Here is a 6,876-nt window from a genome sequence, read left to right on the forward strand (position 1 = left end):
ATTCATAATCATTCATTCGTAACACTTAATTGAATAAAATAATCATTAGCGTTAAACATTTAATAGGGGCATAACATAACATATCACGTCCACATATCTTATAGATTAATAAAATAACTAGAAATACCTGTTATTCATAGCATTCTTATCACCTTGTATGATGGTAAGACAGCTTTATGAACGATCATACATATCAGTATATCGTAAAACTCATTAATAGAGTATCCTTGTGAGTTCTCATAAGTCCTTTAACAAAATTCAGACATTCGTAATCTTTTTGGTGGACATGCTAGTCGCTGGACAGTATGACATGGCGGAACGTCTTCCGCGATGGGCCGGTGCCCATAACATAGAGCTGGTGCTCGACATAGTTGGGCAGGTGCCCCATGGGTACATGCATTGCATGACCGAAACATAACATATACTGCCAGACGGACTAGGGCTTTCACTTTCATTTATCATGTTGTGTACCTTTTAATAATTTATTCGTAGATTATTAACATACTTTCAAGAGATCCACAAATCAATAGAACATTGTATATATATAAAATCATTCAGATAATCATAAGACTGAAATAATTCAATAAACATGTTTAACATATTGCAAGTTATTCAAAATATATAGAAGGATATAAAAGACATGTCATGTCATTTGCACATACCACACTTTTAAATCATAACATGCCAAACATACCATACATGCATACGTATGATACAATAACATGTCATTAAAATTACGCACGTGCACTCATAATAACTAGATATAATTGTCACACATACAGGTCTAAACACATGCAGTAGCTAAACATAATAGTTACAGATACGGAACTGAACACAATTGCAAAACATAATGGTTACACACACAGGGCTAGACATAATTGCTAGACATAATGATTACCTCATTTGATCATCTTTAATCATCTCACTTAGCTTATTCTCCCATAATTTTCATCCGAGCTCTTAACCTCCATCATTATATTCTCATTGCTATGACTCATTCGATCATACCCAGTAATAATAAATATTCATTAGTAACCTCTCAATTCAAAACCTTTGACAGAACCAATATAAACTTATCTTTATAGAATAAAACAAGTATTACATTACTAGAGTAAAACAAACACTACTATGAAAATAGGTACTACTAGTCTACTACTATTCATATTACTAGTAGAGAAATAGATTAAAATCATATATACTACTACTATTCATATTAGTAGAGTAAAAGGATTCAAAACTCAAATCTCTTTAATAATTTAAGTATGAAAGCAATAACAAGACTCATTTTAGAGAATTAATCATACGAAATACAGTAAAATCATTTCTTATGTCAAGTGATTATTTTAGATAATAAACAAGTATAAAATAGCATAACATAGGTACTACTCCTGTTATTATTATCAAGGAAAAATAATAGTGAAATCCAAAGTATGAAATCATTTTCATAAGAGTCATAACTAAAATTAAAAGTAACAAAGTAAACTTACTTTGGTGATATTGAAAAGAAGTAGGTTCAATTCAAGAACTTGGTTTTAAAAGACCACTTGTGTCTCGGTAAGAACAGAACATATATATCACGAACATGGAGAAAGAAGAAGAGTGGGCTACAATCAGAGGCCGCGTCGGGGTGATTTGTCAACGGCAAGGGAGGGGTGGCACCGCCTTGAACAAGTACGTAACGGGTGGCGGTGGTTGTGATAAAGCTATTAGTGATATTTCTTAATTTAGCCGTCGAACGTTTTGGCTATTCTTATACTTGCTTCTAGGAAGAAAGAAAGGATAATGACCAAGTTTGCTAAAGATAATCATAAGTTTTTAAGCAACAAATAGCAAGAAAGCAAAGCTAGACTAAGCTAGTTCATTGCTTAGCCGTGAATAATGGAAGTAAAATGAAGAGGCAAGCTTTGTCTTTTGCGAGCAAGGACATAACGGTCATTTCACTATCTCGGGTAAAAATAAAGATCCGATGCAAATCTTTCAATATTTGACAAAACATAAAAATATGACTTATTAACCCGAAATACATTTTAAAATAATTACTTTGCTTCGTATAATTAGCTTCCGAAATAATATAATCATAAAATAAGATTAAGACTAAAATAGTCATGCTTGGTAAAACATAAATTAAACTTTAATTACGCTAATAAAATAAAATTAGAGTATGATAAATCAAGTTTTAAAATCTCGGGTATTATAGAACGAACGACGAGGTTACCCCCATCGTATGAAAACATGGCCCGGGTGGCCAGTAGAAGAGGAGTCAACCCACATGACTCCCAAAGACGACGAAGACCCTCATCACGACTGATGAAGTTGTCGTATAGAGAACTGATGGTGGAGTTACCCGAGCCGTGGCTACGGGTCCTCCCGCTCGCAAGACCACGTCGGACTCGCTCCGACAAATGGTGAACCGGCGCATGGAACAGGGTGCGCTCGTCCGAATCTGGCATGAGACCCAGTCTAGAAGTAGAAGGCACGTCCTCGCCCTCGCTAGTAGGCTCGTCCTCTCGGCGCGAGTCTCTCGATCGAGAACCAGAACCACGTCGTCTAGCCATGCTAAAGTAAAAGTAATTAATTTTAAGGCTCTATAGTATCTAAGGTTTGCCTAGGCCGCATGATACTATGTTCGCAAAACAAAGTACGTAGTACTAAAACAGAGCAAAAAAATTCAACTAAGCATATAAGTATTTTTCAAGCAAATAAACAATTTCTTGCAAGTATATGACGAACATTGTGACAAATTGTATAAGCAAAGGCAGTAAAAATGCGAAGAACGACCCACATTGTTCTTCACGACCTCAAGAGGTCCAACAATGGTGAATTGTTCATTTCTTCACCAAATTGAGTCAAACAAGTCTCAAAATACTCCCAAGGCAATATACAAGCATAATTAAACAAATTCAAGGCATAAAATTCAGCAAACAAAGCGAATTAAGCAAGAACATTTTCGAATTTTTCGAAAATTCGTGAATAAGAACGCACAATTCATCAAAAACCGAGTAGAGTTTGAGCAAAACTTACATAGATTGGGAAAATAGATGAGAAAAGCTTCGATTTGCAACAAGTTTGAGCGAATTCGGCTAAGAAACGAGTAAGAATGAGTATTTTGAAATTTTTGCGAAACGTAAGAAGCAGAGCAGCGAATGAGAAAGAAGAAGAAGACGGGTTTTAAAACCCCGATTCTGTCGCCAAACGACAGAATTGTCGCTTGGCGACAGACGCGATTGCTTGCGACAGTTGTCTCTGGCCATTGCTGGAGCGGCGACAAGATTATGGGCCCCACATTATGACTTTGTGGGCCTATTTTAGCAGTTTGGGTTCCTTGGTACGCCAGTTAGCCCCTTTAAGTAAAATTGACATGATTTAATCACCTTGATTGCAGTTGCATTAAGTGATCGACTTGATGAAAGATCGTCTCACTTAGCTTAAAGCGCCTAAGTATTGGCTCATAACAAGGCACCGAAATAATGGTTCAATAGAAGCATCGAAATAATGGTTTACAAAGACAGAAGCACCGAAGCATTGGAACAAACGGAAAAAATAATAATGATGATGATATATTAAGGGTCAATATGCAGAATGATTCTTTGGCGATATCCCAGCATAGAGAGGAGTTGTCTTGTGGCGAAATACAACCGTGGCGAGGTAATGTCACAAATTTTGAAGATGGCGAATTAGGGTCACCTTCGACGGTCCCTCAAGGTAAAGAAGAGCTTGTCTATAGCGGTGATGCACTGCCGTGGCGACGTACTGCCACAACCTAGAAGATGACGACATACAGTTATTTTCGACGATGTTCCCGAAATACTGTGGAGGATTGTCACCAAGAGTATTGAAGACGACGACATATGGTTATTTTCAATGATGGCGTTCACGAGGCACTGTGGAGGTTGTCACAAAAACGAAAGCAACAATAAAATGGTTACTTTCAGAGACGTGTGCTCGACGGTGCAAGATACGCGTTTCTTAACTCTTTTATCTGTTTTGACTAACATTGTATTGCAGGTATCGGCGTTATAAGAATGATTTGGAATCGCAGAACGTTTTGAATCATTCTCCGTCCCTATCGATACTTTGACTTTTGTTTTCGAAACTTAAGTTTCTCCAAACTCAATCAAAGTGGGGGCTTCTGTAGACACCCATTTGTGTCTCCCCAAAACCAAACCCAGTGATGAATGCCTTTCACGTCGAACCATAATCGAATGAGGTGAAAGTGGTTGAAATTCAAGTGTTCCGGTTTAGTTTTGTTAAAAATTCTCTTCTCTCTATTTTTAAAAATAACTCTAATTATTTGAAAATAGCCAAACCAGTTTAGTTTGGTCCATAATTAGGGTCCAATAATAGTATAGTTGGATGGGGCTCGAAGAGACCTTTCCAACGATATATTATAAGCCCAATTCCGATGAATATTGAGGAAGTTATGGCCAAAATACTAAACTGGGCCCGGTTAATTATTTACATACGGCCCAGTGATCTAGAGGAGGGCCCAATATTAATTATTATTCCTAAAATTATTAGGATTAATTATAATGTTCTAGAAGTTTCTAGAAGGTTCTTTTTAATTCTAATATTATTAGATTTAATAATTATTTATTTTAAAATAGACTTTTATTTGGATGAGCTAGGACGAAGAAGATGACAGCTCCCCTGGTGCCAGGTGCGGGCGTGCACGAGGGTGGTGCGACCGCGCACCTGGGTGGCGCGGGTGCGCCTAATGCAGGTGCAGGGGCGCCTGCAAGAGTCCCTGTTCCGTACCCATTTTCTTGCGGCCGCGTCTCTCCCTTGTTGCGACTGCACCTTCCGGGGTTTCTTTTGGACGATTTAACTAACTTTTCTTTTGTTAATTTTACTATACATAGTTTTTCCTTTTTTAGAGGGAGGATGAATTATAATTAGTTTTAGATTGGATTTTCTTAGGGAGAGAAACTCTTGTTCTAAGGTTTTTAAGAGAGAGAAACTTGAGGATTGATGTTTGATGATTGAAGATAGCTACATTTCCTTTGATTTTGATCAAGTTTGTAAGGATTTCTTTCACTTCAATTCAATCTTTTGTTAATTTCAATTGTTTTGTTGATTGTTCAAATTTGTTGATTGTTTGATTGATTTAGTTTGATTTTAATTGATGAATATGAATTTGTTGGTTAGTTTAACTTTAATATTGATGTATTTTGATGGATTGTGGGTAGTTTTATTGCTAGGGTGATGATGAAGCATGTATGAGTAATGGATTAACGTTAATTTGGGAAAATTGATGGAGTTAACGTTGTGATTAAATTGGTTAATCGATTTTGTGCATGTGTGTGTTTGATTTAGGCGTGATCAACCTAGTTATTCACACTAGATTGCATTGTAGGTTCACATTAATACGGACCATTGATTTGTGGCTTGCATTTATCGATTGAGGTGTCTTGTGACGTTCCTAGCTAGAGTTTCTCGTAGTTGACACTAGTTAGACCTCTAGGAAAATAGCTTGATATGCTATTTTGATTGCATGATTGGTTTTCCCTCGCATCGCTCAACTTAGTCAACTCTTTCCCTATTAGCGGAATCTGTTACAAGTATATATGGATCCCGAGCCCTAGTGTTTATTATATTTATCCCAACCTAGCGTGTTTAATTGTTTAACATTCACACCCTTACCGTACGTTTTCGGAATAGCTTGACTTGACAATATAAGATCGATCTCCATTCCTTAGTGGTTCGACCCTCGACTTACCTTTATACTTGTATAAGGGTGTGTTGAGAGATTACAAATTTTGTTTGGCCTATGGTAGGGTTAGTTTCAACGACCTAACTTGACCCATGTCAAAATGGCGCCGTTGCCGAGGATCAATGTTGTGATTTGGTATTGTTATTGAGTCTATTCCATCTTATTCAAAAACACAAAAAGATTTTCCTTTAGGCTATATTTGTAGCCGTGTTACTAATATTTTTGTTTGAAAATGTGTGTGCAAGTGAGCATGGGAGAAGCTCATAGAGTGACATTGAAGGAGTTGGGCACTCCGGGTGCTTACAAGTATGAAAGCGGGATTGTTCCATTGTTGGTTTTGGATAATGATTTTGAAATCAAACCGGCTATAATCACCTTGATCGAGAGGAAACAATTCGGTGGTACAAAAAGTGAAAATCCTCTCAATCATCTCAATGATTTCCTTCTCTCTCATTGGAAGAGCTTTAAAGTGGTTGGATAAGAAGGTCAAATCAAGGTCCCTAAGGACATGGGATGAAGTTACCAAGGCTTTCTTATCTCGCTTTTTCCCACAAAAGAAAATGGCTGAAGCTAGAATTTTGATCCAAAATTTCACGCAAGGGCCTAATGAGAGTCTCTATGAAACATGGGAGAGGTATAAGGAGTATCAACGAGAGTGTCCACATCATGGAATTTCTACCTACCAAATTATACAAATCTTCTATGGTGGGTTGAGTTCTCAAGGAAGAGCAAGTTTAGATGCCGGAGCCGGAGGCCCGATCATGAACAAAACGAAAGAAGTGGTGGATGCAATAGATGAAGTGGCGAGACATTATATGAATTGGCAAGAGGTGGAGAAAGAGCCAACTAGCAAGGGGTGCTCGGTCAAACAACTCAATACCATCAACGACTTGACCACTTTAATTTCGGATTTAGGGAAAGATGTTTTATCCCTCAAAGCCAAGCTTGAGAGTTCTCCTTCGCAAGCTCCGATTCTTCCCTCCCAATTTAAGGGGAGAGGTACACCTTCTTACTCTAACACTATTCCTTCTTGTTGCATGATCAGAGAATGTTGGCCTTGTGATTTATGTGGAATGAATGATCATGATGCTTCTATGTACCCCAATGTTCCTTGTGATGAATATGATGGAATTGAAAATGAGCATGTGAATTATGTAAATAATCAT

At 37.4% G+C, this 6,876-nt stretch overlaps 1 non-coding gene across 1 annotated transcript; it reads right to left on the bottom strand.

The window, feature by feature from the left end:
- Positions 1-6,277: 6,277 nt before the first annotated feature.
- Positions 6,278-6,383, bottom strand: LOC145603242 (small nucleolar RNA R71). Its single transcript, XR_014104769.1, has one exon. It is a non-coding gene; the product is annotated as a small nucleolar RNA R71 (small nucleolar RNA).
- Positions 6,384-6,876: the final 493 nt, after the last annotated feature.

Source organism: Chenopodium album, chromosome 21 (genome assembly GCF_948465745.1).
Source record: "Chenopodium album chromosome 21, dcCheAlbu1.1, whole genome shotgun sequence".
Taxonomy (NCBI): domain Eukaryota; kingdom Viridiplantae; phylum Streptophyta; class Magnoliopsida; order Caryophyllales; family Amaranthaceae; genus Chenopodium; species Chenopodium album.